General features: G+C 32.6%; 1 protein-coding gene across 2 annotated transcripts in view; it reads right to left on the bottom strand.

Moving 5' to 3' along the window:
• sty (sprouty signaling antagonist) overlaps positions 1–13,011 on the bottom strand; it is a 32,631-nt gene extending 19,620 nt beyond the window's left edge. Inside the window, exon 1 of one of the 2 annotated variants that reach the window (XM_085200986.1) lies at positions 12,882–13,011. The gene's annotated coding sequence lies outside the window, so the exon portion shown is untranslated. Of the gene's footprint in view, positions 1–10,435; positions 10,573–12,881 lie in introns of those variants that run through there. The other variant, XM_085200985.1, reaches the window with a different exon arrangement.
• Between the last annotated feature and the right edge of the window lie 2,271 nt (positions 13,012–15,282).

Below are 15,282 nucleotides of genomic sequence, written 5' to 3'. Positions count from 1 at the left end.
AACATATTGTAAATCATAATATATATTAAGAAATATATTTCTTTTATTTACAAAAAAAATCCACGAGGTAATATTAGTTATGATAATTTTTATCATATCGCGTTTTTCAGTTACACTGTGTCATGTGGCCTAGTACTGTGAGACAGCGCGGGCACAACTTGGTAAACAGGAAATGTCGTAGCGAGTTGGCAGCTCTTCAGCGACACGTGCTTGACATCGCCGCCACTGCACTCTAGTGCAGCATCGCGTTCGCCAGAGTCCTAGCATATTATGTGGCATTCTTATACTCGGCCCTTGGAATTTGTTATTTGTACTAAAAAATGTCGGAAATTTACAATTTTCTTGCTATTATACAAATATTGTGCCTGAAATATTAATATTATAGTAACATCATTCTGCTTCATATTGTTTATATTAGACGTATAGTTAGGAAATATATTTAAGAAATAAAAAAAAAATTTAATCATCAAAATAACCAATGTAATATAAATGTATTCAAATCGAAAACCATAGATAAAAATAATAATAATGAACAAACAATCATCGACTAACGCTCTAGGTACTGCTGTCATACAAAATTACAAAATTTCCCTTTAGTGTAACTAATGACACAATATCCGCTCAGTACCATGTAAAATAAGCCTTTATTTTATTGACCGGATACTCGAATAGACACATGAATGGTTTTTAAATTTTGTCCAACGAAAAAAAACTCAGAAAAAGCGAGGACTGACGTGCCGCGGGCCACATGGTCAGGGTAGGAACAAAAGGCACGCTTGAATATGTTCTACAGATGTGCTATATTACGCTACACGAGCAGGGGTGTCGTTGCAAATATATATTTTAAATATATTTTATTCAGCTTTGGAGCACTAAGAGTTAAGACACTCCGTTTGACATATTCTATCCAAATTCGGTAAACTGTAGCTAAAGTAGTCGAACTCAATGTCGTACTATGGCTTCAACAACGTTATAAGATGTTTATTCTTACTATTATAAAAAACATACGCAAGCAAGACGTAATCAGCACGAATTATTATTTTCTATGGTTTATCGTTTCCTTTATGTATTTGGCATACCTACGTATATATTATGTTATATTTATAGTAATCTGTAATCTGGTTTATTTTTATATGCACTCTGACTTACCCCAATAAATAAAAACAAAATCCATATCTTTATTAACTCGGTTTGAACCTTGCCGGTTATTGCAAGTAATTAATTTTATTAACTTAAAATTTATCATAATATTCATACATATAAAACAATTGTATTAAAATGTTGTATAATTAAATTAAAAGTATTTATTTTCAGTTATGGCTATGAGCCCTAAGCTTACGAGTACAACACAATTCGCTGAGGCGAAACTCCTCTAACTGAGCCCAATTTCGTATTTCAAGAAACGTGGCTTTAATCTCGTTTATTTTAAATGCATGAAATATTTACACGCAAATTACTATTCACTATTTAATACTAGTTCAACAAATACTGTGAATATAAAAAAAATACTACAAAAATATCTTATTAATTTCCTCTTCATATCATAAAACTCGCAATTAAGATGTAAAGCAACCCTATTCAAGACCGGAGAAGAAACAATGCGTACCTTCATACGCCAATATCAGTCGACTAGATTTGGCGCGAATGAAGAATCCATTTGTGTTACAATCAAAACTTTTTATAATATATACATAAATTCTTATCGCAGACGACAAAAAAATAAGTTTTCGATAAAATGGTATCAAAATAATGTTATCACTTTTTGTAACGTAAACTATAAAAACAGATTTACGGTAACGTTAGCTAAGTTAATAAAATTTAAATGAGACTTAGTTTTTTCAATATTTTTTTGTTAATAATTGATGTATATATAATACTAGCTTTTACCTGCGGAGTGGCCCGCTTGTTTAAATGGAGATAACTAAGACTTGTGTATGACACATTTTAAATGGAAATACCCGAGGTACCTCTGACCACACGTATACATTCCTTATATCGAAACGATTAACAGGAGTCATGAAGAAGAGTTACTTCCTCGATAAATCTGCTGCCCAAAAAATATTAGGTACATAATTTTCCAATTCGATGTATTTGTTGTTCCAACAAACAAATTCTTCAATTTTATAATGTTAATACAGATAATATAGATTGTTTCACTTATTTTTTAATTTGTTTTATTGCAATATTATACTTACTCATTTGTTTTTTAAAATCAAAAATCATTATTATTGTAACGCTCACGTTTAGATATATAATATATTGCTGCAGTAGCGGCATACCATTATTTAATATCATAATATAATTATTATTTGTTCTCTATATTATTTGTACTCAGGATGCACATTTCGAAGTGTATGCCAAGCTTTAGGAGAAAGGAAGTCATAATACATGCTTTCTAAATATAGCCTTTGCCCGTGACTTTATTCTCAATGCAAAGTTACTTAATTTCTAATTTTAGATACTAAGCCAATGTTTAATATTTTAGCTCATTTAATCATGAACATTAATTAAATATTTGTTAAGCGTTAAAAATTTAACAATAATTTTTTTGTGTTAGTCTCAAACAAAAAATACTCAAAGTCATCTAAAAACAATTGAATTTTAATTAGGTTTTTTGATAAAAACACTATTTGAACGTTTAACAGTAAGAAGATAAGTAAACACTTACTTAAATATTAATTACAAAACGCAAACCGAGGTAACATTGTATTGTCAATTTGTCAAACAATGATCGTAGATGAATGAATTAGTGAATGACAGATCCGCCATGTTTGTTTACAAGGTTCGTGCGAGCTCGGAAGCGGTCGGGTGCGCTCGCGCTGGAAATAGCACGCACTGCGAGTAAGCGGTCGACGACCCCGCGGCCTGACACACCGAAATATTGGTACAATCCTTTCGATTGCGATACGGGGGTGCCATTACGTTGGGAAACTTGATTAATATGATATGAGGGTGTTAATTATTTATTGTTATTGATTTTAATGTTCATATGAAATAAATAAAAAATATAGTAGATATTTGATTAAATTTTTCTCATTAAATTGCCAAATTGTAATGCTAATATATAGTGAATAAATATATGTATTGTATTTTAAAGGTGTTGTATACTAATTATAAGATAAGTTAGTACAAATAGGTTTTAATCAAATTGTAAAATATAAATTTTATATGCTGTTTTTTTTAAGTAAGTCATTCATTTCCTAGGGTCATTTTGTCTCAACTATCAGAAAACAGAAGCAGAATGATGTCATTCTATCATTATCAGGAAGGAAATTATTATCGCAAATCAAATTATAAGATGTAGTGTATCCTAATGGCCAATTCTTGTTATTCCGTTACACGTCTTTCAAAAATATACAACTTGTATCTATATCTACTAAATAAAGCTTTTATTCTGTTTTTATTTTAATACATTCATAAATTGACTAATATTTTATGCTTTTTATATATACATATAATTCCATTTTTAGTGGTAAAATTTTTACTACTAAAATCTTTGTTTTATCACTGTTAAAACATCCACGCTTTGTCCTCTTTCGATTTATACCAAATAAATATACCTATGTATTGTTTTAAAGAGCTATTAAAATCTCCAAATTAAAATCAACGACGACAATTACGTTAAACACAGACATCCTCTAAAATTATAGGTACATGTTAATCAAAACTCTATTAGTAATTCTCTTATTTGCAACTTCAAAATCGACTTATAATATATGTATCTAATATTACAATTATATAATTAGACTAGCGGACCCGGACGCGGCTACGCCTGCTTGAAATATAAGAATATAATTTCTATAGAAATATAATTTCAATCTAGATGAAATGCTAAAAGTGACTATTATATTTATTTTCATAAGGATGAATATCAAAATGACGCGGTAACGAACGCGGTCGCGTAGCGACGACGGTTGTTATTAACATGGCAGAATAAATTGCATGTCAAATTAGAAAGTATTTTAATTTATTAGTATATATGTGTGATGTAATATTATATAGCCTATAGCACTTCTGAAGAATGCAGCTTTCATACAAAACAAAAACAAAGTAAATCGGACCAGTAGATCCAGAGATCTTAGCGTTCAAACAAACAAACAAACAAACAAACAAACAAACAAACAAACAAACAAACAAACAAACAAACAAACAAACAAACAAACAAACTCTTCCGCTTTATTATATTATAGTATAGTAAATAGTATAGATTTATATTTTCACTTTTTCGCTGTGGTGTCGAGGCAAAGCGCGACGTTGATTTCTGCCATTCAACACACAATGCCTCTAGAATTCAGCAGAAAATGGAAAACGAAGTGTATTAACTCTAAGTTCCCTCTAACCTGCTGTGTGCAGGATACAGCGTGAAGCTGATTAAATTTGATTTTAATTGATTGTTCCTTACATTAACATTCAGGTAAGTATTAAATATAATTAATTATTCAGTGAGTACGATAATTTGTAGGCAATACTAAAATAATAGGCGGTATAATTTTATACCGCGGGGGCGCTCCCACGGCGGGCTGTGCCGGTCCCACACTTGCACTAAATGGTTCCTATACAGCATTGCCACCCACCTGACAGCTTACACAAGCTCAACGATCATAGATATCATATTCTTGTAGTTAATGTTTTAGCTTTAGGTGCTAACTGTTTCCTTTTTGTTTGTTAAGTTCTTGTATTAAAGATTTAATTTATTTAAAAAACTATGAGGCCAGTCGTGGCCCAGAGGCGACGACAGAGTTCAATTGCCGCTCGAGGAAATATTTAATATTTTCATTTCTTCGCTCTAATGTCGAGGCAAAGCGCGGGGTTGAATTCTGCCATTTAAACACTATGCCTCAAGATTTCAGCGAAAAGTGGACAACGGAAGCGTCTAATGAGGAGCGGAATGGAGAACTTAACACTAGGTTCCCACGTTCCTTTTACGAACACTGCTATGTGCGGGATACACTGAGAAGCTAAATAGAAAAAAAAAAACAAAGTCACGCTTAGCGAAAATATTGATGTAGACCATTAATATGATTTTTTAAAATAATTTCAAAACCCCCATCATTGCACCTAATTAACAATACGAAATCTACATTTATTTAACCTATAAACATATTACTAAACGAACAAACGTTCTACATAATTAATAATTAGGAATATGTATGATAGTAGTACAATAAAACCAAAGGCAACATCGCCCACGCATCAGTTTCGCAAAGCTCAGAGGCTGTACCAAATACTTAGCCCACCACCACACGTGGGCAGGTGGAAAGCGGAACGTGTTATGCAACCGTTAGTTATGGCAAGCACCTTATTTGAGGGGAAACTAAACTACTAAAATTTAAAAAAAGCACACTAATTTTTATCAATTTTATCAAATAATGCTTTATCAGTTACTGTTATATTTAAAAGGATTGTTTTAAAAAAATAAAAAATAGTAAATGGCCCGTATTTTTAAAATTATTTTGGTATATTTAGCTTAGTGAGTCTATTTGTGGCGCAGGGGCACAAGCGTGTGACTGTAAAGGCCACAGGTTCGATTCTCTCTCGAGAAAGTGAACTCGTTGAGTACCACCACTCACCTCGCAATGCCTCCAGAATTTATCGGAAAATGTTGAGCAGAATGTTAACACTACGATACCTCTGCCTAACCTGCTACTTGCGAGCGTAAAGCTGAGAGAGAATTAAACTTAATTATATAAAATTTCATCATTTGATATTTCCATTTCCTGAAATTATGAAATCCATATGAACATTTGTTAATTTGGTTCGTTTCAACGAGTGCATAATTGGAACGTTTTCACAGAACTTTCAGAGGGCTATGCATTCCTGGAATCAACTACATATTACACTGTACCTATATTTTAATTACAACCCAGATGTAGTATAAAACTGATGAACTAAATAAAAGTTTGATTTTATTCTATATACTTTTTAGTATTTCCTATTATAAAGCGCGGCGTTGAGTTTCGCCACGCAACACGCAATCTCTTCAGAATTCGGCGGAAAATGTGGAACGGAATGTCTAAAAACTAGATTCCCTCTGCCTACCCTACTGTGGGCGGGATACAGCGTAAAGCTAAACAAAATATCTATAGTATAGTATGATACTCATATGCTTTCTGGGGTTCTGTATTTGGAAAGGTAAAAACGGAATCCTTATAGGATCACTTTGTTGACCGTTCCAAGACCATTTATCGTCTCCAGATCCCATGGAGGTATCAAACTGACATTAATATCGAATATTTAAGTTTTGCATCGTTTTTGCTGCGTTTTGTATGAAGATCACCGCGAAATTAAACCCTATAGGGTACTTCTCGTGGACCTACGGTCGTGAAATTTGGCCTGAGAATTTACGATAAAGATAAAGAAAAATACAAAACTTTACATTTTGTAAAAAATTATAGATATTTCATAGAAAAAAATTATTAACCTATATTTGTAGTTTAATTAATAAAAAAATAGCACATATGTCCGCTAAGTAAAATTTTTTAGACTAATAACAAATTTGAATTAGCTGCAAATTCTATGAGTTGCGCTATATATTGCAATAGTTTTTTTCTTATTTTTTTGAAACTTAAATGATAAAAATGTAAGACCACACTCAGTACTGAAAAGGCATATATCAATAAATTATTGTTTATGCTCAACTCCTTATTATGTTAATTGGTAATTTTCGATAAAAGGTAAAATGTCCTTCGGTTGTCCGCGTGCCGCCTACCGGTCATATAATTGAGGATTGGATTGAATATAACGATTTGTTTAGGTGTCTCCGTCGCCTCGTCAACCGCCATAAGTGGGTTATGCAACCTACGCTGCATTTTAATTTTGGTGTTAACATGAATGTCACGAAAAACACAATTTACCTGTTACCAAACGTGCACATAATGGTCGGAGCGAGGCTTCATGTCAATTGGCTACTGACAGATGGCTTTTCTGTAATTAGTAGTTTTTGGGAGTAATGAAAGATTTTATTATTAAAATATATGTTTATATAGCGGACGCGCGCAGCTTTGCCTGCTTTTTTGCACCCTTAGGGGTGAATTCTAATAAATCATTAAACACGTTTTCAATGAAATAGTTTTGAAAGTCTAAATTTTAAATTTTATAAAAATTGGTGGCGATTTGAAGATTTTTCCGTACACACTTTCAACCCTTTATTTGCATCCTTAGGGGATGAATTCTAAAAAAAACACGAAATACGTGTTTAATGAAATATTTGTCAAAAAAATTGTTTGAAATATTATTCTGAATTTAAAATTTTATAAAAATCGGTGCCGATTTAATTTTTTTACAAAAACGTACGCCGTATTTTTTTAATGGTTTTATAGTATTTTAAAGATAGTGTAGTGTAGATGACTGTATCCACAAATATTACATTAGGTACTTCTTCAAATTTGGACTCGAATAGACAACATTTAATTGTCATTAGTAAAATTTGTAATCATATGAGTGAAATCATTCGGGATCCACCCGTCACTAAATTTATATCTTTTTTCACATTCGTCCTCGTAAGAATAAAAATTACTTATAATAAAATATTAGGAAACTAGCTTCTACAAAGAACTACAACGCCTTTAGAGCAAAAGTATAAGATACCAACATATTATAGTTAAAACGTCCGAAGACAATACAGTACTGACATGATACATCCTTATTTGCATATAATAACATAAACATTTATGCGCTTCGCAAACACATTGGTCTCATGCCAAACTAGGGTTTCCGGCTCTGATAACTAGAAATAACGAGAACAAATAAATAATTAGCTGGTTAGATATAGAGACAACGCTATATGAATCCCTTATTCGAACTGCGTTTGAACACCTTCAGGTACGGTATGTTGGTATTTTATTATTTTTGTGTTTAAGTACTTAATAAAATTAGAATAGAGTTCATTATAAATTCCCTTTTGAGAAAATGAAATATTTCATATTTTCATTTTCTTCGCTCTGGTGTCGAGTGCCACCGGAATTCGGAGGAAAATGGGGCACCGAGTGTCATAACACTAGGTTTAACTAAGTAAATAGATATTAATTTATTTTAAATGATCTATGGACTACGTTGCTTACATAGTTAATGTCTCTTAAATAATATGTTGAGAATTTAAACACTCGTAATATAGTAGTGATTTATCTTTTAGCTTAAATATTATATACAAATGTTAATTTGGAAAAAAATATGTTTTCTTTAACTCTGGTAATTTTATAAGAATTACCATAGTAAATATTTTGAATGATTAAATTTTGAAAAAATAAAAAACTTTAATAGTTATTAAGTTATATTTCTGATTATTGTAAAGCTAAAAATAAAATTGCAAACTGTGTCGACATATCGATCTAGTTGTCTGTTAATTTGAACTTATCTTTCGTTTAAGTGGCATTACATACGCGAGAAATAGCATTTAGACTGCTTTATAGTATGGCCTATAAAATTTGTTTTTAATACGATACTGTACAGTACAATTAATATATATTACTGGGTTTTGATGTCTGTAAGGCCAGTCATGGCGCAGGGGCCCAAAGTGTGACTGTACAACCGACTGGTTGTGGGTTCGATTCCCTCTCGCTTTCTTCGCTCTGGTGTCGAGGAAAAGCGGGGCGTTGAGTTCTGCCACTCAACACGCAATGCCCTCCAGAATTCGGCAGAAAGTGGGCAACGGAGTGTCTTAACACTAGGTTCCCTCCGCCTACCCTGCTGCGTGCGGGATAAAGCGTGAAGCTGAAAATGCAGTTATTATAAGATGCTAGGGGAGTTTAGACAGACATAGTAAAGTGTCATAAGATACCACCCATAATCAAAAAGCCTGTCTTATGGGTCAATACTATAAAACTCTCTGTTCTCCAATATCCGCATCATTTAAGGCACATTGTGATCTATACACTTTTATATCGTTGACTAACTAATGCTTATTCGCATACTTCATAGACAATCAAAAGTTGTCAGTTCTATAATTAGAAATTCGTAGACGAAACAATTTTACAGTATTTTGGAAACACCTTTATAAAATAGTAAGAAAGGATAGTTAAGGAAGCGTTCGACTGCATCATTTCTTATAACAGTCTCACCAAAAGCCTACATTTGCAAAAAGATTAACTCAATTAATCGTTTTTTTTTTATGTAACAACATTATAATGGCAGTATCTTAAAGTAAATTATTGGGATTAATTTCTCTTTAAATGTCTCTTTACGTGTTTATTTTAAAAGTGATTATTTCAATAAAGAGATCAAAGTGTCCGGAGTGTGCGGGCGGAGTCAGGGTACTTCCTGCGGCATGACACGCGGTCCCCTTATCAGCTTCATTGATAGATTTATCTCGCGAGGTCGCGTTCCCGCCCGACGCCCGCTATCGTGCAACGGTCATCTCACCAACGAACTTGCTGAATTCATTCATTACTTTATATTTTATAATAATATATTATGTTTTCTATTGAAATATGAAAAGGCAAATATTTAACAAGATTTTATCAAACCAATTTTACACAGTTTATTTTAATTAATATACTATTTTAAACCGCAGTACAAATATAAAATAGGATTATAATGAAAAATCATTTAGTACTCAATTATTTGTGTCTACTCCCGCGAAACTAAACATTCCTGTCATTCCACGAATTTTAAATTCCGCGAATCCTTTCGCAGCACTGCGCTGACAAAATCATTAACAGCACTACGTATTACACAACAAAGTTTACATTACCGAACTCCCAGTGTATTCCAGCCTATATATTGTATCTATATTGAAAACAAATATTTTAATCCTAACCTTTTAACGTTGAAACATAACGAAAAAACCGTCTGGCGCCACATGGATAACAGTGTTAATATTCTAAAAGCACTGTCATATTGGCTTTTAAACTATATAATGGTCATAATTCTTACAAACCACGAGCGAGTTTCTGGTAGCCTTTTGTGGGACTTATCTTATCAAGGAAACCGTATTCCGAAGTGCTTTTTTGTTTATGGCATTTGGCACGCGCTTGTTCGAGCTGGTACAGACAAGGCTTGTTCTGATGCTGATAACTGCGTACCGAGACCGAGTACTTCCTACAAGCTGTGTGTCGTAGTGTCGTAGTGTCGGGCGGTGTCGGTGTCGAGTGTCGCCCGCAACACAGAACAACGGGACCCGGCTACTGTTAGCCTGGCCCAGCCGGCCCTACTGACAACTTTAATTTCCTGTCAATAGTATTTCTTCGTATCTAACTGTAAATATAAAAAGGATCTATTGCAACCGTGTTATTACTTTTTGTCATCACGTCACTTCATCATAATATCTAAAACAAGCTTCTAATTTAACGTTCACTTTAAAATAAGAATAACCGAAACCGTGAAAACAAGTCATTTAGCAGCGTTAATCGCCATTAGTTTCGCCAATTAGTAAAATGTTCGATAAGTGACAATGAATGAGACTAATTCAAGGTTGAGGAAGAAATATAAATAGACGCACCAATATCTAGTACTGTTGTTAGAAGCCAGCGAACGGTGGTGGTGCGGGTCGCGGGTTCACTCGCGGTGCGCTGGCAGCGCGGCGTGCGCGCGCCTCTTCGCCGGCGGACTATCTGGCCGCCCCCCATTCACTCGTACGCATCAATGGGAGGCACGTGGCCGAAAAACTGAAATTCTCCAGCCAGGAAACCACTGAATTGACCTTGTTGGAGACCTATTAGACGGCGGGCTATGTGTCTAATATAGAGTACAGCGTAATTATGCTCGTGATATCGTTCTAAAATGATATTTACTTGATGGTTCCTTCTTAAATATAATTGTTAGGAATACAATACATGTAAAATAAATGTAAAATTATCAATTTACTTTTAACGTATTCATAAAACTACATAAAAATATTGTTTTTATAAATGTAAGTTTAATTAATGAAATATTTTTAGTACTTTTAATTTTCACTATTTTTCGAAATGTTGAAAAACTATAACCAGCATTTAAAATAAGATTTTCTTTATACCAAAAAAACATATTAATTGATTAAATAGAAAGATATTTGATTGGCACCCTCGGAACGCCATAAACTACGAACTAAACTACGAACGGAAAGACACTTGATTTATTTATATTTTCGTTGTATAATCTATTATAATTATATAAATGACGCAATTAATGCTTTCTTATATCTTTTATATACAAAATTGACTTTTCTGTCCTGTTATTGTATAAAGAGAAGAGATGTTAAAATGTATTGTGGTTCCTAGTCACTTTTTTAGCTCATCTTCTTCAAATTAGTAAATATCATCATCATCATCATCAGCCTGTCCTCGTCCACTGCTGGACATAGGCTTCTCCAATGCACGCCACTGAGCTCGATCATCGGCTCTTCGCATCCAGCCGAAAATAAAAATAAAATAGTAAATATAAAAGCATTATACAAGCATATACAAACATTTATCACCTTAATAATTTTCCGGATTATCAAGATATATGACTTAATATAGGTAATTTGAGATTATATTATTATTATTCATCTTACCTTATGAAATCGTTAAACTAATTAGACAGGCTCAGGGAAAAACGATTTAACATGTTTTTTTTAAGTTAAGTGAGGCCAGTCGTAGAGCAGGTTCACGAAGCATGACTTTAAACGCGACTGGTTGTGGGTTCGATCCCCACACGAGGATATGAAATATTTATTTAAATTTACATTTTCATTTTTTAGCTCTGGTGTAGAGGCAAAGTGCGGCGTTGAGTTTCCCTATTTAACAAGCTATAACACTATCTGTACAGGAACAGACAGGCATATAGCACGAACAAAACATCTTTAATTGTATAATATTTGTGATAGCCATTCTATATATTATTCTTTTGAAATCTAATAAATTGTTAAAGATATAAGTATAACAATAGAATTATCCTGTATATGTCTGACTTTTTACCTAAGCTGTTAAATATCGTGTTTACTACTGCATTACTGTATTGGTAAATCTATTAAGAATATTTATATATCACATATTTAATATTATTTTAGTCAATATATGTTTTAGCATGTTATAAACATGCTTTAGCATTGAAAGCTGATGCACTGGAAGTGGCAGACGTAACTGTAATATACATGACTGTTATATATTACTAAATATTTTATATATTATAAAAAAAACGCCCATATATATTAAATTATACAAAATATTTACATAAATTAGTTAATAGTTATTATGAGGTATAAGCTATATTACTGAAATATTTGATCTGAAAGTGAAAGCTGAACAAACATCCATCCTTACAATTTTTTATATTTATTTTTTTAGTAAGAGGGATATGTTAGGCTAGGTGAGTATATATAAGTACAAAGTGAAGTAGGTTGAGCGTGAAGGCAGAAAACAAACACCAGGAAGAAGAAATAGATAAAATAGGTAGATATATGTCACTTTACTAATATATGATTGTAACTTACTAATTAGTCTTTCTCTTTTACGTATATGTATATATAAATCCGATTTTTCTATTTATTTCTCCATAAATAATAATGATAGTGATGTGTTGATTATTATTAAATATTAGACAAGAATGGCCCATTGTACTATTTTGGATACAAGGTGAATATCGTAAATAAAAAAAACATTAATATTTTACTTCCGGATAGCAGTTTTTAGACCTAATATTTTATATTTCCTGTACGCCTTTTACAATAGTAAATGTGATTTTATAGAATAATATATGCAGAGCCTAATTGTAGGTACCCACTTGTTTAGTTTCGAGTTTTTTCATTTGAACAATTTTGAAAATATATACTTTGGTAATTAGCAAATATATAAATATTCCTTTATTATAATCGTCTTATACTATAGGTTTTATATTAGGTATATGATATTGTAAAGCGTTTTCATATATTGAAATAATATTTACAAAAAAACATTTTCTTATAAAAAAACCATACTAAATGATAATACCTTATATTGCACAGAAATACACCACAACTAAGGCACAGATCACAAAACTAACGATTTTCACTCACTGCACTTACTAAAAAAACACTTATCATAATTTATATGGTATACTTCACATCCGACGGATCCCTGGCTTGCCACCAGCAGGCTTTGCCGAGCTTTGAAGCTCCTTCCCGGCAGCGGCCCGCGCCTGCGCGCACAGCACCGGGGCGTGACCTAGACCCTGAAAACACCACCTCCCCGCCCACGCTCACCGAGTTACCATAGTTACGTGGTAAAATGCAACCCAAATTGCAACCGAAAACCACCATGATTAACTATTTCCGTGTGCTACTAACTTCCTTATATTGTGAATAGATGAATATATATTTAATTGTGTATATTTATAAAATTATTAGCAAATGCAAACATTATCAATCTTCTTTAATAGATTTGAGGAAGTAACGCTCTACCTACGCACAGTTTTGCTCCTCCCTATAAACGTGCAAGCTTGGTTTGCATTGGTTCTTCCTATTGGGCCTTCCGGGGGTCACTGCAGATGAAAAATAGGAACGACTCAGGTAACCTAGCTCATCTATTATTACGGTCTCAAATACAGTTTTAGAGCTCAAACATAAAATCATAATAACAATTTATAGTTTGGCCAACGTAGATTAATGTTTTTCCATGCATATAGCAGGGTAGGCATATGGTAATAATATTATACTAATTTTTACGTTTTTTTTATTGATATAAGTGTCTTTCATCCAAATTTCCATCAATGGCACCAAATAATTCTTATGGGGTAGTAAGAATATGTATTTTAGTTTGAAGCCTCTCACCGAAAATAGAAGGACATGAAAGTAATTCATTAATTCGAGTGGGGAATGAACCCTTAACCATCGCAGCGATACGATCCATGGCCTCATCTTTTTATTAATTATATTAAAATATACTGTAATCTAACTCGTTTTACAGTATATAATTTTATGATACATGATTTTACAAAATAGGAAAAGTCATATGAATGTGACAGTTTTATATTTTTTTGCAGAACAAATACATAACCAAATGATAAGTTACTACGTTTTTCAGCTCCTACCAATTCACAGATATCAATTAGCTATACTGATTTTCTAGTGAAACCTTACAACGTATTATGTCTTGATGAGAATGTCTTGGGAACCTGTAATATACCTTATAATTCCCGAGTAAAAAAAATACAAAAAGCCTTTAAAATGTATATTTATGTCTATACAATGTATATTTTTCAAAAGTGTCTGGCTACTTTATAAAATAACGACATTGTATTGGGAAAATATAACTGTTTTAGTTAGTTTCTAAGTTATTTTATAGCTTCCCTCTGTGTGTGGGATATACATATCAAGGTAGACAGAGGGAACCTGAGGACCTAGAGTTAAAACATCGCATTTCCATTAAGACACTTCCCTCCTCCTCCCTCCTCCTTCATTAAGTGCCGGAACTCAACGCCGCACTGTAATTCATTTTCACGAGTCAGGAACGAACCCACAACCGCCATGTTTACAGTTACGTTTACGTTTATTTATACATACTGTGTTTCGTTAATTCTTAATATTAAATTTAAAAAATAACCCCATAAATTCATGTCGGTAATAAAAAGCTGAAGCAAAAAAGTTAACTTTTAAATTATATTTCATACACAAATAGTAGTTTAATAATGTAAAAAGTTTATGATAAAAACATATGAGTTTAAAATTATATATCTTATACAGATGATATTCTAATATTGTATGTTTAACAACATTACAAGTTGGTGTAAATGAAGGGTCACCAGGACGGGCGAGGGCGAGCTATAACTGGTGCATAGACCGATTTTCAATCAATTTTCGACAGATGAGTCCTTTAATTGAACATATATATTCTATTCTTCATATTTATATTTAAATAAAAAAATATATAATATTCAACTCTATGTAATATCTTAAAATCAAATCAGATACAACCTAATTCGATCGCGCACACAGCAGGGTAGGCAGGGGGAACCTAGGGTTAAGACACTCCGTTCCCCACTTTAACGAATGTGTGAGTGACGCAACTCAACGCCGCGCTTTGCCTCGACACCAGAGCGAAGGAATAGAAATATAACTGCTTTTTATATAACTTTTATTGCGAATAAAAACATAATATATCTTAACTTGTAAAGTAAAAGAAAACCAAATATATACATTTTTACAGAATGACAAAAACAAACTTCGATACGAAATTTCTATGTCCTGTTAACGTAGAAGTTATATTCTGACAAAAATGTAATTTAGTAACACCAACAACCAATGACAAAATCAAACGAGCCGCCTCACCGACATCGATGCTTGCATAAAATTCGTATTATCTACATGTAATTACCAATAAACCATATATTTCGCTAATCTTTGTCATGAATATT

The sequence above is a fragment of the Heliconius melpomene genome, chromosome 17, assembly GCF_056956725.1.
Source record: "Heliconius melpomene rosina isolate 202511_hmr_F chromosome 17, ASM5695672v1, whole genome shotgun sequence".
NCBI classification, from domain to species: Eukaryota; Metazoa; Arthropoda; class Insecta; order Lepidoptera; family Nymphalidae; genus Heliconius; species Heliconius melpomene.
Note: the sequence above shows the minus strand (reverse complement) of the source record. Positions and strands in the feature narration are given on the sequence as shown.